Source organism: Grus americana, chromosome 3, assembly GCF_028858705.1.
Source record: "Grus americana isolate bGruAme1 chromosome 3, bGruAme1.mat, whole genome shotgun sequence".
Lineage (NCBI taxonomy): Eukaryota > Metazoa > Chordata > Aves > Gruiformes > Gruidae > Grus > Grus americana.
In genome coordinates, this window is record NC_072854.1 from 75,012,653 (window position 1) to 75,036,888 (window position 24,236).

Consider the following 24,236-nt stretch of genomic DNA (forward strand, 5'->3'; position numbering starts at 1 on the left):
GCTATTTAAAACACAGCTGTACTTACAAGCTGGAGAGTGGTTGCTCTGCAGCCTCCTAGTGACTAGCATATAGCCTTCACCTTCCCATTTGCTTATCCCATTATCAAGCAGAGGCAAGAAGTAGACTTTGTTTTGCTTGTAACTATAAGCCTGACCACAAGACTTGCAAATCAAATCCTTATTTAGCAAAGTCTCTCTGGTCTGGGGCATGGGAAGTTAAGGTGAGTCAGTAAAGCCAACAAGCTTGGAGAGCTCTATCTCCATGGAGATGAAAAAAGAAAATCTAAAAGCAGTGGCTCTCCTCAAGCAGCCCATGTCCTGAGCTGGGGGGACCACAGGGCTAATGAGAGCTGTCTGTCAAGACAGAAGAGGAGCCAAGGGACACGTTTGCTTCCTGTCAAAGCTATCACAAAACTGCACCAAAGCAAAGAGCTAACGTGAAGGGTTGTTCTTTGCTAAGGGACATGCATCCCCTTCTCAGGGCACATCTGTGCCATATGAATGTGTCTGCTGGAAGGATGAGGCATCTGAGATGCTCTCCCAGCTTCAAGGCAAGCCCAAAAGCACCACAAATCTTCACTCACCTCAGGGAAGATCGAAATCAGGCCAGTCTTTGAAACACTTCTGAAATCTTTTCAATTCAAGTCTCCCACTGGCCTCAACCAGTGACCGAAAACAGCTAGCAACAAGTCATCTACATTTTCAGTCATCATTAGTGAAATTAATTGGATGACATTGTGCTGTACACTGGAGAACAAGCATTAGTGACATGAATGAATTTTATCTAACAGTGTTACAGCCAGGCTAATAGACAATCTCTATTCAAATAACATTACCTTAATATGATAAAACCATGTTTACGGTACAGATAAATGACTGACTTGTCAGTGCCCCTGCTTATGTCTAATCAGGGCAGGTAACTACTACCATGGCAGGAGTACATATTATTCAATGCATGCTATCATGCATCAAAACAATAGTCAGCAATGCAGAGGAAAACTGTCATATGTTAATGGAACAATGATTTCACAGGTTGGAAACTGATTTCCCAATGAAAGCCAAAGATGTTCACACCTCTGCGAGAGAGCTGTGCAGATACAGAAGTGTATACATGGCTGCACTTCCAGACTCCCCCTGCTAAGAGCTGCCTTGTGACACACATTCACAATTTTACATCTTTCCAAGGGTGTAGCTTTCTTTTAGATTTGTAATGGAAATAAAAGCCCTCCACTCCCCAAAACACAGCAAAATTGAATAATAATTGGGAAAAAAATGCACCATACTGTAATTTGCAAACCTTTACAGAATCTACAGTCACATCCTGGGGCAGAACACAATCACAGAAAAGAAAGAATGTTAGTGACAGGATTAGTTTGTCCTTTGCTTAACTAGGAACCCAACTAAAAGAAGAAATGACTGCCAGATGGGATTTTCTCTTTTAACCTCTACTGCCGCTAAACCTATTCCCTAAAACAAACAAGAGATGATGGCTGTGAGGCCCTCTTGAAGAAAAAGCCAACTTTCCCTGAGAAAAATACAACTTCAAAGCCATCCCACTTCAACTGTGGTAGGTTTTTTTTATTTTGTCTTTTCCTAAGGAATTTGAACAAAACTAATAATACATCATGAATCTCACTATACAGGTGTGCCACATGCATAGAGCTCTGCAGTTATATATTTTCAGTCTCAAATACATTCAAAAAAAGCATAGACAATAATATTTCTATATGTGGTTTGATTCTTTAGGCTTCACATAAGCAGGATATTTGTTTGAATAAATACTGCAGAAATAGGTCCCTATTCCTCACCTCATATACCCATTTGTCACTGACGGGCTCACACGATTGCTGCAGAAACACAAAACAGGAACTGAACGCCTCTGTATTTAATACAACAAATACCATCTGCCAGCCCTTAAGTTCTTAACATGTTTCTTCCCCTCATCTTCCCTACTCTTTCTTTTCTCTTCTTCCCAGCCTCCTTTCTCTTTGTGGTTCTCAAGCAATGATTAGTAGTGTCAGTTTGCGCTACTCTTGCATCATGGCACCAGCTTACTTCCACAACCTGCCACAGAAATTTATTACCCAGAAATTTGCTGTGGTAGCTCAGCAGCACAAGGTCATACATACACACTCTCTTTCCCTCCTTCACAGTGTAGACCATCAGTGCAAGTTTCCTCCTCTTTGTACATTAGTCAGAATGTATAACTAAAAATTTATATAAGGGGTGAAAAGATTCTCTTGCTCCTAATCAGGGCTGGTCCAAGATTTCTAAGGCTTCTCCCCACCCCCTTTCATGGTTTTAGAGTTTGAACATCATAACTGAGCTGGTAAAGTCACATTCACACACATCATGGGGGTTCCTACCTTGCAAAGCAACTCCTCCAGTGACACATCCACACAATTAATGCAAAGGAAGGATTAAAACCAAAAGAACTTGAAATCTCTCATCCGTGCTTTGAGGGTAGACTCCTTGCAGTACGTTACAACTAGCTTCAGGAGAGGCTGATGGTAGGGAGAAAACATGCCTTCAAATGCCTAATATGGATACTTGGTCTGCTTAAGAATTTTGAGGTTTTCTACGTTTCTGGAATAAAAAAACCCCACCTCACCCTGCTACACAGAACAGGCCCTACCTCCTGCAAGAGTAGAATACTTCCTAGCCCTTCTCTGCACAAATCTGAACTGCCTCAATGCCTGCACTTATAAAACAAATAACTAAAAAGAAAACATCTCCAAGGCTGACCTAACTGTAACTAGTTGTATGAAAAACATTTAAGGGAAGAAGGGAAACACACACAGAGTTTACTGAGACTTATTATTTTCAGCCCCAAAGTTCTGCAAGAAGAAGTGATTAGAACAGTTGACATTGCTCTTCTATAGAAGTTGTAATTCCTTTAGCTAACTATTCTTGATAAGCCATGAAAACATCTGCTTACAAGATTAACCATAAAATGCCTATTTTAAAATGCAATTAAAAGCATAGTTACATATTGACTCAATAAGTACAATAATTTGAAGATCTCAAGTAAGTACATAACCTGCTTTAAAGAGGAACAAAACTGTTTCCCTCTATGATATTCTTCATTTTCTTTAACATATGTATCAAGGCAACACCAAGAGAACTTAGAAAATTATTATGAGAATATATGGTAAAAGCATAGTAAACTCTCCAATACAAGTAAAAAGCTAGAGAAGTGGGCAAGCTGTGACCACCATTTCAAAGACCAGACAGGGTGGATGACTGCCTGATGAATGAGTACATTGCATAAGTAAAAATAAGGCTGTCAGGCTGACAGATAGTATAGTCCAGTACATGTCTGTCTGTGGAAGAATGACTTGCAATAATAACTTACTGCCTTTCCAGATTTTCAGACTACACCTACTAGGTGCACCTCCTGAACACTGTCCATAGAATGAATTAAGTCTACATGTAACTAAGAAAAGCAAGACTACTCAAAAGCTCTCTGTGTACCACAGACAGGGTTAAACCCCCGAATGATACCTACTATATTAACTGCAAAATTGCCTAGGAGGTTTCCAAAACAATTCTAAGTATCAATGACTCCACAACCTCCTTGCACAATCTATTCTAGTGCTTCATTATGCCATCTAACCTGACCAGTCACTCATTTCTGGTCTCCAGTCCCTTCTCTGCAGGAGGTACAAGTAATTATGAGGAAAACTTGAAGGCAGGAGTACTGCTGTAAGCCTGCACTGATCAGGTATATGAAACAATTGGAGCTCAGAGCTGGAACATTATGTCACATCTACAAGAACATTTTTGAAAAAACTTTATTATTATCAAAAAGCATATACATATTTCCTGTGAGGGGAACAAAAATCTAGTTCTTGGGAAAAAACCCTGCAGCTGGAAAGTCAAGCAATGCTTTTCCCCTTTCCCCCAAATGAGGGGGACGTCATTCATAGAGCCCAGCCAGACAAGGCAGCAGCTCTCCACCTTCAAGTAGATTCCCTTCCATTTATTACTCTGCATCAGCAACACATGCAGGTGTGCATGTAAGCACCAATGAGGTGTAACGGAGTAATCTGGTCCACTCCAAGACAGAGGTCTTGTTTTTCAACCTGTAGGAAAAACGCATAAATTGACTGGTTTAAACAGAAGAGAAAACCAAAATCCAGCCCTCTCTTGCCTCAGCACCACCACCCATTGCCTACCCCCCATTTAACCTAGCTGGTGATATAATCACTGTGATCTTTGGACTTCTTTCCCTCTCTTTTAAAGCTGTTTTGCAACAAAAGGTGGGAGGCTGATGAGAAGAAAATCACGCACACAAATTTAAAAACAAAACCAAACAAAACCAAACCTTTCTCTACAGGCTGCAGGTCTGCTTTTGGAAATTTTGGCCCAAGTCCCCACAGGAGATCCTGTAAGCAAATCCCTTGAATAACACTTCAATGAATTACACGGCTATACTTTTAGGGACAGAAATCACCAACAGAGAGGAGTGATGACTCAATTCCCTGCCCATCACAGTAAGTTACTGGATGCACTTGCAAGGAGAAAGATAAACACAGCCCAGCCATTTCATATATTCAGTCTTCAAGACTCATTTATTTCAGCATTTGCTTGCAGGAAATTATTTTAATGTACTTTTCTTCACCAATCTTACATTCCAATAAAGACAATGTGCTACTTTTGCAATAAATGACTGACGTCAGTATAGCATGTGCTAATCAAAGGCATTAGTACCAACAAACAGTGAAAGAAAACATGCCACTTGGCAAGTTCCTATGACATCAACATTTGCTTTGTATGGGCATGAAACCAGGCAGTCGCATCTCTCCAGATGTGGCTTCTCGTTGCCCAAAACACCATAGGCTTTCTCCTACTGTGCATGGGAGCACCACCATAGAGGAACTGCTTAGCAAAGAAAAAATGGTTACAGAACATCCACTGCAAGTCACTGTGCAAGAGGAACACCAGTCTTGTTTCAACACTTTCTTTTAAGCAACTTCCTATATACACGCACACTGAAAAGATTTTTTTTCATGCATCTTTTGACTACTTGTAGGTTTTATTATTTTTAAGCCTGCATATCTTTAATTTAAGAAACACTGTCCATACCTCACTATTTGACTAAACATCTTCACTGTTAAGAATGGTACATTACGACCATAAGGTTTTATTATAAAAGACCTCAACGTTCAGTTCTTCATGGGAATTAGTTATCAGCAGGAGGACATGACAGCTCAAAACAAAGTCCAACTAGCAAGCCACCCCAAGAAGTTTTTGGGAAGAAGTTACTAATGCTCTTACAGAAGAAAGTTAATTGAGAAGAAACAACAACATACATGTCCTGAGCACATATGCATGTTTTCCATGTTGGTGGATTCACATGAGTGACTACTTATTCCTCTCAAGGAAAGCCTAACCTACAATATACTAAAACCAGTCAGAAGACAGCTGAAAAGGATGATTGTGAAGTTACAGTTTCTGTCACCTCCACGATGCCTGTGTATCTCCAACTATCATAGGTGTTCCACGGACAATTCCCTGTCTTTCTCTGTACCGTATCTCTACTCTCCCCAAATCCATAGGTCCAACCCTTCCTCCTTTCACAGGCTAATGGATGAATAGACAAATTAACTTTTGATCGACTGTTCTAAATCTGAATTTAACCTGAAGATTGCAATTTCTCTTTTAAGCTTGAAGAAGGCTTTCTGCACGCAAATCCTCTCCAGTTTTCCAGGTATGTCAACTGTTCTAATAAGAAACAATACTTTTAACTGCAAATAATTTATAGTATCCATTTTTCTTAACTCTAGCCCAAATGTCTTCAGCCAATCGGACAACATCATCCCAAACAGTAAAGACCAGACACGCTACAGCCTCCAGTTATCCATGTGGTCGGGCACTGTCTGTCACAGTACTTCATGATGTCTAACAAATTGCACTTCACACAAGTAATCCCCACTGCCCCCGAGAAAAGTAGGTTGGGCTCCAGATGACAGTACCGATTAACAGCACTAACCTACTCCTCTACCTTGTGCAAACTTTGTCTCTCTGAAGCAACCAGCATCATCTGCTATCTCAACTGCTATATGCATGCAACTATTTCTAAAGTAAATTTGAATTTCAAAATGATGGATTTATGCACTACACATCACCTTCTTGAAGTTTAACATAGGTTTCTGGCATGCATTTCAATAATGCATTCTGCTGAGGCGGCCTTGCAGAAGGCATTCGGGAGAAGCACGCTTAGAGTGGTTCTGTCCCGACTGATACGTGATGTCTGTACTATGAAGCAGTTTTCCTGAGAAATGTACATAAGGAATATCAGGAAAAGTTTTGCTCTGTCCTTACTAGAAGGAAGCATCTTATCTCAGCAAGCAGTAGCTGAGGTCAGGTTTCTGTGAATATTAGGTTATGCTTTTTATGAAATTATTCAGTATTTGAGGTACACAAACCAGGAAGTCTAGTACGTTCATGTGTATGAGCACTGACAGGCGTAAGAGATGAGTACCGGGAGAGGAAACATAAAAAGAGTAGGTGAGAAACAAAAGAAGGTGTGAAGTGTTCTGCAGTGCTAAGTGATACAGCATTTGATAGCCCTTATCAGTTAGTTTCGCTTGGGCTTGCACAGCAACCACTTTCTAACGAGACAACCAAACAACTTTCATACTCTTGCACACAAACCCACCCCAGGACAAAGCAAAATACCACCTGATCCATCACACCTCCCTCTCCTGGCATGCCTTCATCAAGTATGACCCTGCATCATGCCTTACCCAAGGGAGTGTGCAAGGACTAATTTCTGTGTCCTGCTGATGAAGTTGTTGCAGCAATGATAGCTAGGATGAACAGTCCATAGGAGGTTACTCCAGTTCTCATTCTGATGGTTAGGATGGCATATTACTATCTAAATCCCAAAACAGAAGCTTAAGTGAGAACAAGGTGACCTATATTAAGAATAAGCAAGTGCCATCTTAAATTGATAGATTAAAAAAAATCAAATCCAATAATTATGCAGTGGTTACAATTCTGCTCCCAAACTTTTATAAAAGACCAAATGCATGGACAATACCTTGCCACCAAGTATTTGAGTCTCTGCGGTTTCTTTTCAAGCTGTCTCCTGGTACCAGAAGGGCTAGGCACAACTTGTTCTGAATAGAAGTGGAGAATCTGGCATAACTTAATAAACTTTCAGAAGAAATATCAACTATTTACAGGACTTACAGCATATAGAAACAGAGGAAAGAAAAGCAAATAATTGAAGATGCAAACACAAGTAAAAAACTCACTAGGTAACAAGAAGAAAAAATTACTAATACTGTTAAACACAGAAGCCACTAGATGGGCAGACAGTTAAAGAATTTTACCACTTTTGTCCAGGATTTCAGAGATCAGAAAGACCTGATACATTTGTAAACTTTTGCATAGCACAGGCCAAAAAAGAACCCACCTGCTAGTACAGAAAAGGCTTGGAGAGACAGAGTGGAAGTGCAAGTCAAGACTGTGACCTAAGTTTTAAACAAAGATTTTTGCTTTTTGTTCCTCAATAGCTAAGGCCATGATATTTCTTTTTGTGAAAAGACAGTATGGGTAAGTCAGGTGGGTTTGGATTTAAGTGAATGGGAGATGAGGAGAATAGATGAATAACCCATTCCACTGGGATAGACCCAGAAGTCTGCTGGATGAACTCCATACTTCATTTGATTATAGAAGGAATTTTTTTCATATTATTTGAGAAAAACATATGTTATGGGTTAACCCTGGTCAGCAGCTAAGCCAAGGAGCTAGGAAGAGCTATGCTTCTGTACCAACTATTTCTGAAGCAGCTCAACCCCCCCTCATATGTTGCTAATACCTTTTTCATTCGGGGTGCTGTGGGCCTCAGATCCTCTATACCCCCAGAGGATTAGGATGTTATGATGCCCATCTCGATACATTATTCCCCAAAACTGTATCTCTCCTTTGACCCTGCTTTATGACAAAATCAGCTTTCAGAAAAATCTGGATTATTCTCTTTCCTTTCTCAAATGCTGTGCAAGCACTGTTCAGCAATAGCCAAAACACTGGTATGTTATCAACGCTGTTTTAGTTACAAATCCAAAACACAGCACCATACAGGCGGGGGGAAAAAAAAAATCTGTACCAGCTAGACCCAGTACTGCTATAATTCACTCTTTCTGATTAGATTCTGTCTTTGAATGGTGAGCAGACTAATGATTACAGCTAATGACTAAGACAGTCATTCAGTCATTCCTAGCCAGGATGAGAGAAATTTCTGTAGGTAAGCAAGAGCATCCCAACAACAAAACAAACACTTTTGCCCTAGTATCATCAATGAGAAAGCAAGAAGGAAGACTGTTGACAAGGAAGCAGTATGAAAATAAAGGTAATGCAATTCTCATAATCTAATGGATTTCAACTCCGGGAGACCCAGATGATCTCCCAGAGTACTGAATCAGAGGTGAAATGAAGTCTCATCAGAAAAATAATTTTGGACTGAGCATAGCTCCATGTTTTTAAAAATAGAGAAAAGTAGAAACATACTACTAATACTTAGACTGGTGAGTAAATAAATGATCAGGGCAACTACAGACACAGTAATCAGGCCTCAGTACTACATGGGAACGAAAACAAAACAAAAACAAAATTGTTATTCAGAAGCGATGTCAGCAAGAGTTGGAATTCAGGAAAACAAATCCTCTGTAATTTTTCAGAGGAAGGTCTATATGTCATTATCTGGTAAGTCTGATTTTATAGACAAAAGAGAGACTTCAAATCTAACACACCCAGTCTATACTAAGCCACTCATATAGCACAATAAAAGAAATTGCTATTAAACCAAAGAGAAACTGAAGATTAGTAAACAGCTGTAAAGGAGAACTAAACGCAACTATCTGTTTTGGTTGTCTTTTGGTCACTCCGGATAAAGATAGATCTCCTTGAAGTGTTTCTGAGGACTAAAACATTCAACGCAAATCAGTAAATTCTGTGGATGATGCGAAGTCAGAACACACTTTAAGAATCAGATGATCTTGAGAGGTAAGGCAACAGAAATGGAATTAATTTTGATAGGACAGATCATTGTGTGATGCTTTGCAGAACTAATAAAACAGAGCCTCATAATTTGGAAATGACAGAGAAGAGAGGTATCTGGGAACATTAGCCTGCCACTGAAAGTTTCTGCTCTGTTGATATTATGCAGCTCTAAGAAGGAAAAAGATGGCATTAGGATGTTTGCTCCTGGAGAGAAAGGGAATAGTGCATTGCACCACTGATATAATCTCTGGGCCAGCCCATCAGTACCAGACATCCATGTTCAGGCAAAAAAAGCTGAAACAAAGCAGATGCAGACCAGGGCTATCAGGATGACTGGAAAATAGAAAAGCTTGGCTCACTCAAGCTATCAAACAAATGCTGAAAGAGGATTGGGTTGCTCCCCATAAATATGGCTTAAGGAGGCAAGAGGTTAACAGTGCAAAAAAAGAACAATTTAAGCTAAATAACACTAGCACAAGAACAACTGTGTCTAAAAATACAGGTATCTGATATTCTGAAGCTTCTTCTAATTGCTTTGGCAGATTAAAAATACCTAACAGCTTTATAAATTGAACAAGATTCATCTTAAAGTACATTATGCTGCTGCTAGAAACAGTACAAATTTCAATGACACAGGAACTCCTTTCTAGTCCTATTTCCTGATATTAGGAAAAAAAAGTGAGAATTTCCAAACAGACAGTGTCTCCTCTTTTCCATCACTGCTTGAGAAACACACTGCAGAGCTATGCTACCACAGTCTGCAAGGAGCATTCACTGGACAAGGAGCAAGCAGCAACACGCACAGGGCTTCTGTTTAAGCAGGGTAGCACCAGCCAGAAGCCTTTCCCAAAGGAGTTCTCAGCTGAAAATCACCAGGGGCCAGGATCTGAAAATTCAAGTATGCACAAAAGCAAACGTGAACCAACTTAATAGATGTCATAGTCTTAACTTGTGTTTATTCAATCACAATTGACTTCTTTGACATAACAAATGATTAGCATTTCTTTAATTATAGGCCGATCAATATTGTCCATACTTAGGACTCATACTTTCATGTAGAACAACAGCCTGCACACTCATGTGACTGGGGTTTTTTTGCCATAGGCATTGCTTATATGTACAAATTAGATCATCTAAAGATTAGGGAAGTTATTTGACTCTTAAGTGAATCTTTAATGTTTAATCCACATATTTAGGAAGGAAACATATTTTCACATAATTTCTCTCCTTCTACCATGTATTCTTACAGTAGTCTTAATTTCTACATGTAGCAAGTTTATCTTCTTTAGTTTCAAATCAAACAAAAATTTGGACTTTGGAAAGAAAGCATTTCAGAACAAAATGGCATGTCAAGAGAGAAAATCCCATTATTTTTGTTGTTCTAAAGCCATGCCTTCAACATGTTTAACCTGCATTTTCAGTTACTGACAAGCAAGGATGTAAAGTTATCTCAGAGAAAAGACTGATGACAAAAGAGACTACCAGTTGCCAAAGAAAGAGATCTCTAGCATAAATTGGAAGAAAAGTGAATTTAATTAGGAAACTGAGCAAAAAGTAATTAAAATCCTAAGAAAATATGTAGTGCTTTTAAATAAAGCCTCTAGTTACTATGAGTTACATTTCAAAGAAATGTAAACACATAAAAAGAAGGAATTACCGTCTCTGCAGAACAGCAGAACAAGAAAACTAGGGGTAACGGCATCTAAGATTTCTGTACTTTTCCCATAATATTTGTGTTTGGCTTTTGATTTCAGATAACTAGCGCACTCATAAGAAATATCCACACATTACCAGAAATAATATGCTACAAACTATTTTTAGACTTAAGGCAGATAACTTCTACTTAGTCTTCTTATGCACAAGATATTCTATCTGAATTTCAGGACTGGAAACAAAAAGCTGAATATCTGTATTATATTATCAGAGTTAATGGTGAATAGCCATGGAACCTCTATCACTTTGAGAACATTGTTCAGAACAAAACCATTACTCATTTTTCACTGGCATTCCACGAATTCCCTGTCTCTGCCTGCAATCTTACAGCATCTTATCACGTGAGGTCTTAAGAGACAAGAACTATGTCCCGGTGCTTATTTTAGCTTCTTAATCCCTATCAGCAACTTTCACAAAGTGTTCTTTAAAGGGACAGTAAGGTCAGAAACTACAAATCAAACAAATGGCTTTCATGAATTAAAAATAAAGTACTACAGATCAAATACACCTATCAAGTACACATAAAGCTGTGATTTTTGTACTGGGTGTAGTGTGTAACGCCTCAAGCTGAAGTTATCCAAATATATAAATACACAAAAATCTCCACTTTTTCTTACCAAAGAACAGAATACACATCAGAAACAGTACGTTCTGTTACAAAAGACATACACCCAAAGCATACAACAATGTTACACCACAGGTAAGGACACAGTGCCTCTCAATTCGCATTGTGCTTGCAGTAATATTTCCTCAAAGCTTAAGCGCAACAAGAAAATTAGAAAATGAATCCACAGGCGGAACATCGTGACCTGCTCAGACAGCCTGCAGCTCGTGTGCTCCAACAGGTGAGGATGCGAAGACACCACTAACTTGCAACTTGCCTAACCTCTCACTGCTCAGACTAAAAGGGTGCCCACAAAAAAACACGTTACTGGCTTCCTGCTCTGTAGTCCTAGTGGCTGAATATAACACTGCAGAAATACTGCGCATAGATGTAAATGCTTCTTGCTTTTGCATGTCTCCTGCAACAGTGTTGTACTCTTACAATTATTTGTGTTGAATAGTTTTCCTAGGAAACACAGGTTTAGATTACATGGTACGTGGCAACCTTGCATAATCAACAGGCTCTGAGTTTATGCTCTTCTATTCGGTTTCTAAAAAGGCAGCCTCTGCCAGTTCCGAAAGGCAGGCTGTGCTTCTCTGGTAACCCAAGACATTTTCCTATTCAATGCTTTGCAAATTACAGAGAGCAGCAGCCAGACATACTATTTCAAGTAGGTACAGGAGGAACAGCTATTGCTTCTTTTAAAAGGCAGGATCTGACTTGTCACAGTAGTAGCAAAATAAAGACCCATCACGCAAACAAGGCTTGCATGTGTTGGGAGTAGAGAAACAGCACAAGATCAGATGCATACGCACTATTGATATTTCTTTCAACTTTATCACAAGTATTTCTAGCACAACAGAATCACAGAAAAAAACAGGAAAAACTTCAAGATTGAAGCAGGCAATACAATATTACACAAAGTGTATCAGGTACCAGAATTTTCTCCCATGACAAACTGATCAAAATTGTACAGAAATCCCAGAACAAAGAAGGCAGCCTATTGCAAGAGTCAGTGATTTCCTTGAACGTAGCTAAAGAATTCCTTTCTGAATTATCTTTACTACCTTTGTTGCCCCAATTTTCTCAAAATTAAAGATACACAGGACCCATGTGACTCACTGACTTGGATCCAGTGTTTATCAGCTTGCAAGGTGATGGAGGCAAAATTATCCTCTTCCCATCCTCCAGGCTATACACACTACTGATTTACTCTGCTTTAACTCATGCAGGCTGATATTTCCTCTTTGCATTAGGAAGACTTACAGCTTTTTAAGATCAACCCTTCCTGATGGTCATCTGGACTTCTCACAGGACTTTAGCCACTTGAAATTAAGAGAAGCACAGTAATAGCACCAGTTCTGGTGGCTATATCAGACCCATCAAGGGCAGACTGCAGAGTTGTTAGGTTGCCAGCTGGCACTGTGCCTGAGGTCTTTGAGATTCTGTGCAGGCCATTTGGATCTTCTTTAAAAGTCTTGCCTAAAAAGCTGGAAAGTGGAAAGCCAGTGCAAATAAACACTATCTAGCATTTGAATTTACTGACCTTATTTGAAGGCCTAGACAATAACCCCTGTGTTATCAACACTGCTGCTTCCGTGTCTTTGCAACAGCTTGCACCACAATGGAAGCAAGAAGTGACAGGAAAAGTCTAGGGGTACTCCAGTACTCTCTCATTATGGGCCTGTTATTTGAAAACTAATTTTTACCAGTTCAGATCTTTCTCCAGCTGGAATTGCCATGTAGCCTGATAGCAGCGGAAGAAGCAATGTCAGCAAGTTCAGCTGAAGGACAGAAATCACTCATGACCCAGGCTGCTATGAGCATCATTTCTTCCAATTTTTTCTATGAAGCTTGTGAAAAAACAGCATAGGAGCAGAGGACAACACTCCAGCCCGATGGCATGCAAAGGCTCCTCCAACAGCCTGGCTCTGTGGAATGACTCTTGCATGGAGGCTTCCACAAGGTAGAACTCAACCCAGTCTTCCAAATCCAGATGTTGCAGCATATCAGATCACTCCTTGACACAGTACAGCAGTGGGCCAAGCAAGCAGATCTTAAAAGTTATCTTAAAAGTTCAGCAAGGAAGACTTTGATTTATGAACTATCTGCAAGAGGTACCTCCTCTTGCAGAGAAAGATGCCTGGGGTGTGGGGGTAGAGCTTCTTCTACAGAGGGCCCAGATCAAGGGGCCAGCCCCAAACCTGAAAAGGAAGTCTCTCTCTGCTCTTAGCTAAGAAAAAATGCCTAACAGCAAAGGAAAAATAAATCTAAAACAAGACTCAAAACTTTGTTTTAAAATACATGTTGATTTTCAAACCAGAGCTGGCTATTTATAACAAAAAGGCCCACACAACTCAACAAGGAATGTGGAGAGGAAGCAGGGTTTCACCTGACATCCATGGCGGGGGGGCACAGAGGGCTAGGCTAGCCACAGAGCCCACTGCCATTGCTCACCTTTTAGATGTAGAGAGCAAAGGCAGGGCATGCAGTGCATAGAAACAGTCCCCAGGCAAGCGTGCAAGACAGCATTCTTTTATAGAGCACAGGGTGCGCACAGGCTGCTGAAAGCAGAGCTCACTGATAATTGCTCAAAGGCATGCTCTATGCAGAGGTAGCCATGTGACTGGCAAAGAATAATATGCTAAAAGGAACACCTCATAAGTGTGTCATTTGGAATACTAAAGTACAAACAAAGCTACCACTTTAGAGTGATAACAATCACCTCCTCCCAACACTTAGTAATTTGTCAACATAACTTCAAGATAAAAATCACAGATGAGGAGAGAGGATGATATATTATGTAGTTAAAAACCAAACCAAACCAACAGTAAAATCCCATCCTACCCTCCTAGCTGGTTCTGTAAACTGTAAGAATGGAATGCAACTTTAAGCTGAAATGTGATTTTTGCATTAGTCATAACTAAACATTAGTTCCTGAAGACTGATGGTACACAGATTCCGCCCCTTCCCCCTCCCCCAGTACCTATTACTGACATTTACTTAAAGTGGCCAGATCTTTAACTAGCATAAAAATAATCCTTGACTCCAGCGTAGTCACTATTATGCCATGTTGATTTACACAAAATAAAGATTAGACTCGTCACAACCATTACAAAGCTAAAGCTTTATCTGTGATTTGATCTTCTTGGCAATTTAACCTCAATGCCTGCTTAGTCATAGAATTAAAACCTACATGTACACATCCATGAAATAGCTAGTGTAATAAGTGAAAAATATGTTGCTTTATTGAAACATTATGGCTGTAATTTTGAAGGCCAACATTATACAACTATAGTTCTGGTGTTTGCTGTGCCTCAACTCTATGAACACAATCCATTTCACTTTCTTACAGAAGGAAGACAACAAACACTTTATTAATAAAACATATTTCGCCCTTTTTGACGGAATGTCATCAGTGTTTTCTCAGATGAAACATACCAAATTAGATAAACTACAGACAGTTTAATATGGCCAAGCTGGCGTTACTGCAACACAGCCAAGCTGTAATTGCTTTGGGAACCAACATCAGAATGCAAGATCTTAAATGCACAAGCCTTCAACATATCCTGAAAGTTAGTATTTCAGATTGTCCTGGTTTTCAGCTGGGATAGAGTTCATTTTCACAAGAAGCTGGGAGGGGAGACAGCCAGGACAGCTGACCTAAACTAGCCAAAGGGATATTCCATACCATATGCTCAGTATATAAGGGGAGGCTGGCCAGGGAGGAGGGGTTGCTGCTCACGGATGGGCTGGGCATCAGGTTCTGGGCAGTGAGTAAATTGCATTGTCTATCACCTGCTTTGTATATTTCTTTTATAAGTATTGTTGTTCTTTTCCTCGTCCTTTGCTATCCTATTAAACTGTCCTAATGCCAACCCACAAGTTTTACCGTTTTCTTCCAGTTCTCCTCCCCATCCCACTGGGGTGGGGGAGGAGTGAGCGAGCAGCCACGTGGTGCTTAGTTGCCAGCTGGGGCTAAACTGGAACACAGATCCTCATACGGGCTATGACAGGAACTGAGAACTTGTGGTTAAAGCCTGTACATTAAGGCACGCCTCTAGTATTTGTGCCAGCATCTTGGATCTGGGCACGAGCCTTGCACAGGACCCTTCCAGTTACTGCATGTGTACTGCCACACCACCTCACTTCCCAGCTTCCCCCCAGCTGCCATTCCCATATTGCCTTCCCTCTCAAAATACACACTGATCATTCAAGTTTGACCAAATAGATTCTCTTTCTAACACAAAGCCCACAAAATGTAAACCATAATTCTTCTTCAGGCAAAGAAGATATTTTAAGTCAGCATATGTATTCTTGAAACAAGAGGTTTCAATTGATGCTGCCTTCTCTAGTGCAGCCCTGAGCTAGAAGGGTGGAGGAATATGGAAATGAAGTTTTGTTCATTTCTTTAGCCACTGTTCCTTTTAAACTTTTAAACTATCTCTATGCTAAAAGTCAAAAGCAACCCTCCCTTCAGAAAAAACAGCTGCACACTTCAAACATTTCATTTCACAGCTTTTTTCTATCTTTTATCCCTGCACCATCTGCCTACAAAACAGCTTCTTCTCTCCAAGTTACACAGCCTGTGGAACAAAGCCAGCCTCACAAGTACAACGGGTTTAACATACATACAGATCTGCAGTAGTCAGTGTTTTGAAATGCTCTTTTCAAATCCTTTGGGGAAATTAATTATTTAACAGCCACGTGTCAGAGATATTTGTCTCACATTTGAAGGCTCCTCTTATCCTTTTTCCCCAAGGAATTTAGCAATACTCCTACATTTCAACAAACCAGTAGTTCCTTGTGGCAACAGGACCAGTCAGTGCAGATAACAGTCAAGCAGGCATCTCCTCCTGCTACTCTGTCCACCAGGCCTACCCCCAAAGGCCAGCACATGATTCCTTGTTGAAGACCTAATGAGGCACCAAAGGCAGCAGCAGGAATGACCTTCCAATTGTAACACCAGAATTCAGTAAAAGTGCCCTTCCAGACAGACAAGTTGGTACCACGGGTTTCTTCTACTAACATTGTTTTTTCATATCTCAAGAAAGACATCCTACAAAAGTACCCACCTGCAACAGGCACTGCTCATATGCGACAGCAGACAACCTTCCTATCCCTTTTTTGGTCTTCCCTGTTTAAAAATGCAATCACGATTACAGGATTTTTCAATAGCAGCAAATCAATGACACAAGCTGGAAATAAAGGAGAGACTCCAGCATCCTGCCTCTTACTCTTTGTATGAAGGCCAGAGACAGCATTACCATTTCCACCCCATTTGGGACAAAGTATTCAACAGTATTTTTAACCTTCTCATATTGTTCACAGGAACCACCTTTGAAAAACAGTCCTGAATATTACTATGGCTCTCCAATATCCTACATAACACAGGAAGAACTTAAGAGGTCCAATTGCCATCTTTCCAACATAGAAAAAGAACTTTTCAAGGACTGACTTGCATGGCACATACATCGAGTAGCAGCACATACCAGGTCCTGTCTTTCCTATTAGCTTTAAGTCACTAAGTCCAACAGTGTAACCCACACAGCTTGGGATGCTCCTGGGACAGTGTTTGCCCTTCTGCTCCCCTGCACTTCCATAATGGTCTATTTATCAACCATCATTTGCTTTCCACATGAAGAAATCTGTCATTTCTTATCAGAATAAAGTCCATATCTAAAAGACTCATGGATCTGCCATTCCAGCATTTCTAATTCTCACCTGAGGACTGCATGCACCTACAGGAAGCTTCAAGCTATCGCCATACAAGTAAGGAAATTTAAATCACCTTTCAGGAAACCTTGAATTTTAGGCATGAATCAATGAAGATTTCTAGCACTGAGTCAGAGCCTATGAAGACACAAGGAAGACAAACTCCTGACATGGTTCAGCCCCAGCCGGCAGCTCACAAGGAAGACAAACTTCATGGTAGGCTTCAATCCAACCAGAAATTTTCTGAACTCTTAGCATTTAAAAAAATTACTGAAAATACAGTGTCATAGAAAAAGGAAAATGTACTGTGGTCTCAATTTTAAACTCTAGATAGACTAAGAATGTCTGGAAACTAAAGAGGTATGTCAGCTCTTTTGCCTGTGTATCTTCCTCCTTCTTTATGAGCACAAAAGGCAACACATGTTGAAATAATAAAACTTTAATTGATATATTTTGGTGGGTAGGACAACTCATTGATAAAAATTCAGCTGAGATCAGTTTGCATTCAATTTCTGAAAAAAGAACCCAATCCAGCCAATGAAAGCACTTTTCTGCAAGGTTAACATCCCTCTCCTTATCGTTTGCCTTTGTACAAAGTATTACAAAAGTCTATTACATAGGCCCTACAGATAAATGGTTTGAGTTTGAAGGAAGTAACAGATTCTTTAATTCTCTATAGCTAGCCTGCCACTACAGAGTCCTCAGCAAACTGCAGAGTATTAGCACATTGCACATCTTTAGATGGGATACCATATGAGCTAGGGGAAAAGCCTGAAAAATGTCAGAGAATGGTATGAGTTTGTTTGCTTTAAGGAAAAAAACAAAAATCCAATAAAAGACTCTCCACAGCATTTGAGGGTGGAACAGGAAAGGAGCTTCTTTACAGCAGCAAAGCTATATTAATGAGAGCCTCTGTCAAAAGCCTCACAGCTGCAGATCTCCCCCACTTTCCCAAAAACCAAGGGTAGGCTTCTTTAGAAGTGAGAGCGAGAAATTAAGTCTGTACAATCACTCTCTATATTTCCTTATCTAATACAAGCAACAGATACATTCATTCATCAAAATCTTTCATTAGCAGTGCATATTGATTCCTGGAATTTTTTTTTGTTTGTTTTAGCAGAGCCAGGTAAGTATCAACAAGAATTTTATGTACAATGGAAAACCCCTCATGTATTAGGAAGCTCACTTGTTTTTTAACTTTCAAAGAAAACCCCACACTCAGAAATGCAATATACTGGAGATTTAATTTAGAAACACAGATAAGTGAACTGAAGAATAATCAGACTGAATTCTTTCTTCCCACTTTAACACCATGAAAGAATGGAAATGTTAGTTATTGACCCTCCATTGCAATTTGCTTAAGTACAGGAAAAGCATATAGATGCAAAATACTAACAAAAGTGCGCTAACAGAAGAGCAAAACATTCTACCCACAAACAATTGCACTGTAATCTCTTTGTGGTTCTTATTTTTTGAGCATTATTTTGGCAAGGACCAAAATAGGTCTGGCAAAAGGGTAACTGCCTCCCCAAACCCAAGCAAATAGAAGAATTGTTTTGCACACATTTCCATTTGTTTTCTTATCCAGTTAAAGGATTCCTACTTCTGAACACAGTGTTGGAAGAAACACATTTAAGCACAGACTATGCCAAGATGAATGTAAAGGAAATTCAGCAACATACATTTAGATTGCCCAACAAGACCCTGCTACCTTGCAACAGCCTTCAAAGTGAGAAAATAACATAATCCTCAAGTAAGAAGCCTTAATCTGAAGGTTGCAAACAAGTCACAGGAAATAACCACCTAGTCATAGAGGAGTACCAAGCACGTGCACTCAGAAGCTCTTTCATCTCAAGTGTCACACTGAAAAACCTCAAGTACTGGCTGAAAGGAAATATTGCTTCCTACCAGTTTGGAAATCCTCCTGCAAAAAGTTAGTCAGACACCAGATACTTTCACTGGACCAGCTGCCGAAATCCTCACTGCAGGACAAGCCTGAAAACCTACTCCACAGCATCTTGCTATATGACTTTCATGCTTTTGGGAGAGGGAGAATCGTGTAGGTGTACACTTTCAACGGTACACATTGCTCAAAAGGGAGCAGGGGATGGAGAAGATGTAGCCAACCAATAGCAAATGAGAAAAGACACACTGTATCTCACTTCAATGTTACACCAGTAGATCTATTCCCTGACCAAACACGAGAATTCAAAATTCTGCCCCTAGTTCTGCCTACAGAGGTACTGTTCTTCCCCAGACAGGGTTGGATTCCTGCTACTTTGTATTTCCTTGTAACTGGTGATGGTGATCAATGAGGTACTCTCAGCATCTTTGCAGGAAGGTTACATAGGATCAAGAAGCTACCCTTCAGATTTAGTACCATTTTAGCAATTAAAATCAGGCCTATAACTAAAATGGAGTTACTACACATATGCAATGTCTCTTAAGAAGAATTTGATCCTCCCTTATTGTGATATTGTGATATTCACCCTTAATGAATGAACAACTGTAGCACCAAACTTGTACAAACATTAATGTCTCCATATTCTGTGCTATGACTTGGATCATTAGATATCATGTTCCTGAGTTATGTAATGCCAGATGGAAGTACTTTCATACAAATACTCCAGATTTACCCCAGTTCAGGAATCAAGAAAGCTTTCTGGCCAGATCTAATGTTTAACAAGAGATGCTAGAAACTTTGTGATGTGAGACACCAAACAAATGTGGTTCACCTTCTATTGCTTCCCTGTCATCCCTTTCTCCAGTCTGCAGGCTATGACCATCACCCTTCTTCAGATCAGGAATCTGAGGCAAAAAAAAAGAGGAAAATGAAGACAAGCAACCTCTACAAAGGTTCCAGCAACAGCAAAATAATATCAGTGACAGTGAAGATGCTCTTTTCATTAGAGATCAGACTAAGTGCCGCTCTAGCTCTTCACCAGTATTGGATAGAAAGCATCAGTATCAAAAGGTTTTTTCAGATCCATTTTCCCAGAAAGCAGTCTCTTTCTCCTAAACTAAGAGCTGGACATAACAGACCATATCCCTTTTTTGGTTGAATTAAAAACTCTGCTAAAGGTCATGCACAGATGTCATTCAATCACACCTTCACAAGCACTACGCTCACACAGCATGCCTGCAATCAGCATACAGTTTTGGTTGATCCACTAAAGCTCATTGTCAATACCTGAACTACTGTGAAAACTGGATAACAATGCCTGCAAGTGGCATAAAATGAGAGGGACTGAAATGTTATTAGTTGATATAGCAAGTTAATGGTAGTAAGGAAAATATGGAGGCATTTGCTAGGCACTGCAGAGGACTTACAGTGATGAATATAAATCCGTTAACACAATCTGGAAAAAAGGGAGTTCAAGCTGGGATGCATGCAGAGAACAAACACATCATCACATCATCTTACTCTACCAGCAGACTAATGGAGAACCTGATGCAGTTATTGGTTCCTTCAGTCTTTCCAAATTAGAGAAGTTCAAGGTTTGGTCTCAGCGGGGAACTGTACAGATAACCACAAGTACATAACAGGTATAAAAGGGTATTAGGAAGAAGGATGGAGGAAGGCATTAACAAATTTGAGTAGATGATACTTTAGATGATTTCTACTCTAACAAAACATCTACATTGTCAAAGCAAAGGAAACTAATACTTGTTGAGGGCAAAACTCATTTCAGGGTGACAGAGGTCTACCTGGACCCTTTGGAAGGCTTCAAAAGGGAAATCAACCATAAGAGCAAACATGATCTACCAGAAGGAAACTCTGTATACTCATACATGGTGATGCACACGCAAGCCTGCGGGACAATAATTCAGACAACTCAACAGTAGGATACTGGGGCACATGCCATTCATATGACAAGAGAATACTCAGGAACAAAAAGAAAACATTTCAAAATCATATCCACAAATAAAAATTGTATGAACTCCCCACTACCCCTAAAATGGATCCTGACTGATTTTATGAATGGCATTAAACAGCCTATCACTTGAAGAGTCAAAAGGTTCATATTTCAGTACTATGGCGTACATCCCTAAGTCTACTTTAAACCCCCCTGCCCCTAGAAGATGACTCAAAACCCCAGGATGAAGCAAGCAGCAGCTGGAAAACACACCGGTTTAGGTTGCATAGCTTCATAGCTTGAGGCATTTAATCTACCAATCTCTCAGTATTATTTTGTGAACAAATAGTGATACCTTTTGTTTGCCAACAGACACGTTCTTGGTAGAGGTAAAATCCAGAGAGCTCTTTAAAAAACTGCTGACTACTAGTATGTTTTGGGCAAACAAAAACAAAACCTTGAAGTCATAAAATTTAGATACACAGACTGTTTAAAACTGGAGCGTAGTTTCGTCCCACATTAATGGAATTATTTAACATTAAAAGGCACTCTAGCCGTAGAAGCTAACAATATACTGCTACAGAGTTCATAACTTGTCATATATTATTTTAAATCAGAGGAATACTTCCTGCTGCCCTTACTTTGATGGCTTCAGTAGATCAGATACTATTTCTCAGATTCTATTGTCCTTGCTAGCAACAAAAGGTGAGATCGCTCCTGTCACTTTGCTCATATTTCACTAGATCTTTTTTATAACGCAGTGCTAAGTATGTTACTACATCGCTTATAAGGAAGGGAAGACAACACAAATTAGAAAATGAAACATCACCATATGATGACACATATATGTATACTCTTCTCTGCTCCAAGCATATTTTATATTTAACAAAATCTGTCACACACAATATACCCCTATGAATCTAATTTTTGAGAGCAAAAGAATTCAAAGATTCAATGATATTTATCACTCTAACAACAGTAGATTTTAGAGAAAGCCAATCATCTACCTTATTGTACATAGCTCAATGATCAACACCAATGACTGGAACTTACAAGCAGTACACCCCCCTAGTCTGACATGTAAACCCCTACTTCAGATTTGCACGGAACATGGGAGGAAACGTAAGACTAAGTTAAGAAAAAGGTACAGCAATAGTTTGTCTAGAGATACCCAAGGTAGCCTAAGTGCTGAGAATAAAATGGCCACAGCAGCATGGAGCTCAGCGTAGGCTGCAACAAACACCTCACTGCCTGGGTAGGTACTTGGGCTCCTGCCTACTCAGATCTCCATGCTACCATACCTATCCTGCCCTCAGTAGCAAAGTTTATCTAAATTAAAACTAGCATGGGCATTTCCTTAGTACACTCTATTTCTACAGTCATCCCCATGGCACAGCTTGAAAGAAAACAAGAAGGCTAAGGTGATGGTCTAGTTCTCCAAAGGTTCAAATCAACATTTTCTCTTTGCATGATATCAAATCTGCCCCCCAATTTTCCCTCATTATTTGTTGTAAACTTTCCATAGTCATTATCAGTGGCTTTGTATGGACATGGTGTGTGGAACCAAGACAACAAAGGCTTATACAGACAAGTAGCACTTGAGAAAAAGTCATTTTGCACGCATTACTCAATGTTGCAAACAGGCTAAGAAAGCAGTGCTAAGTGCCCTATGAAAGCTCTTTGCTACATCTACGTTGACAAGCGTAACTCAGTTTTCTTTATAAATAAAACACTACAAGATTATATTAAGGACACCGTGGCACACTTTGAAAGACAACAAACTGCTTTCTTTGCAGTGTAAGATGGTGGTAGACGGAAGTGGAGGAAGAAAAAAGCCCTGCCTCTCTGTGTCCCTCTTGCTTCCCACACCTTCCCATCTACTCAACTGCACCAGAGGAGAGAATTCTCCTCTCTGCCCCAGCACCACCTTGGTACAAACAACAAGCAAAATGGCCAAGGGCTCCTCTGAACTTCAAGTGGGCAGTGGGTTGCATGCAGGGAAACAAAACAGTCTTGAGGATTAACATGGCCCTGATACTATCACAGAGCTTTATTCGGATGCCCAGTTCTCACATTGCAAAGCCTGTAGCTGCACATGGGAGTAATTAGCTTTACTGTCTCATAACAGCCAGCCAAGATGATAAACTTGAAGCAGTTCTCAGTTTCCTCTGGTTTTGTTTCTAGAAAGCTCAGTCATAAGAAGAATCAGTTTCCATCTTGTTTTTGTTGCAGTCAATGAGCAGGCATCAGGGTGCCTCTCTCCATGCAAAGAACGGCCTTCCCCTCAGAAGGATTTACAAACTATAGTGTAACTTTACCCCGAGGTGTAATAACACCCCTTTCACAGAACAAGAATAGGTATTAGCACTACTATAATGTATTTATGAAGGCAGATTAGAAGCTAAGTCAATTGCTTTCAAGGCCCTGATGCAGCTGTCCACATGACACTACTGTTGTTGGCAGATCTTTTGTTTATGCAAAGTTCACCTCGTGCACAGTCAGCGGGAGGCCAGTTTGCCACTCACCCTGGGAGCACAAGGTGGACCTCAGCACAAGGAGAAGCTAATTTTCCTCCAACACAGCAGCAGCAAGAGGACAAGTTATCAACCACTGCTCCACTCACAGGCAAATACCTTCCTGAGTAAATACACCCAGCACCACTAAAGAAGCCATTTCTCCTGTATGTGTATGTCCCATTCTCATAGCCTTGGCACAAGGCAGAGTTATGTCCCAGACAGCCCACAGGAGCCCAGTATGCTCTGCTCTCCTCGGGATAGCACTGCACTGTATCAGCGTACCGAGCACAAACTGATTCATGAAGTACAAACCACTTTCCCACTGCCCCAGCAAGCTACACAGCCATGTGCACACATGGCACTAATACCCAAGACAACTTGTTCCCTCTCTGTGTTTGGCCAACTTTACAAGCTAGTGCAGAAAAGACAGGTGTACCCTTTGTGGTGGTTTGCTGTCCTTGGATAAGGGGGAAGAGGAAGATGTATTTCCACCTCTTCCAATTCAGGCACAAACGGCATCCATGAGAACTGTGATGTATTCCACACTAAGTGCCTCCTTCCTTGGCATACATCTTGGCTGTCAGTCTTTTGGAAAAAGAGACTGAGGACAAGATGTCCCTAATTTATTTAAAAATAAAAAATAAGATTGCTTGCCCAACCTTTGTTCTAATGTAATTTTCCAAGCACACTTATTTTTAAAATTGTTATTGTTACCACCTTGTGGAGGTTTGCAGTGTTCAATTTCTTTATTAGAGGTGCACTCTGTGGAGTTCAGTATTAGGGAGAGTTTACCAGGGCTGTCATTTTACAAAAGGGAGA

General features: G+C 40.2%; 1 protein-coding gene across 14 annotated transcripts in view; it reads right to left on the minus strand.

Annotated features, from left to right (window-relative positions):
* The window catches only part of AGPAT4 (1-acylglycerol-3-phosphate O-acyltransferase 4), an 80,537-nt gene that overhangs the window by 37,252 nt on the left and 19,049 nt on the right, over nucleotides 1-24,236 (minus strand). The window contains exons 2-3 of one of the 14 annotated variants that reach the window (XM_054821500.1): nucleotides 20,474-20,561; nucleotides 19,780-19,852 (exon numbers count right to left, since the gene is read on the minus strand). The exons of 11 other annotated variants lie outside the window; for them this stretch is intronic. The gene's annotated coding sequence lies outside the window, so the exon portion shown is untranslated. Of the gene's footprint in view, nucleotides 1-19,779; nucleotides 19,853-20,468; nucleotides 20,562-24,236 lie in introns of all 14 variants that reach the window. 2 more of the 14 variants (XM_054821501.1, XM_054821499.1) reach the window with 2 other exon arrangements.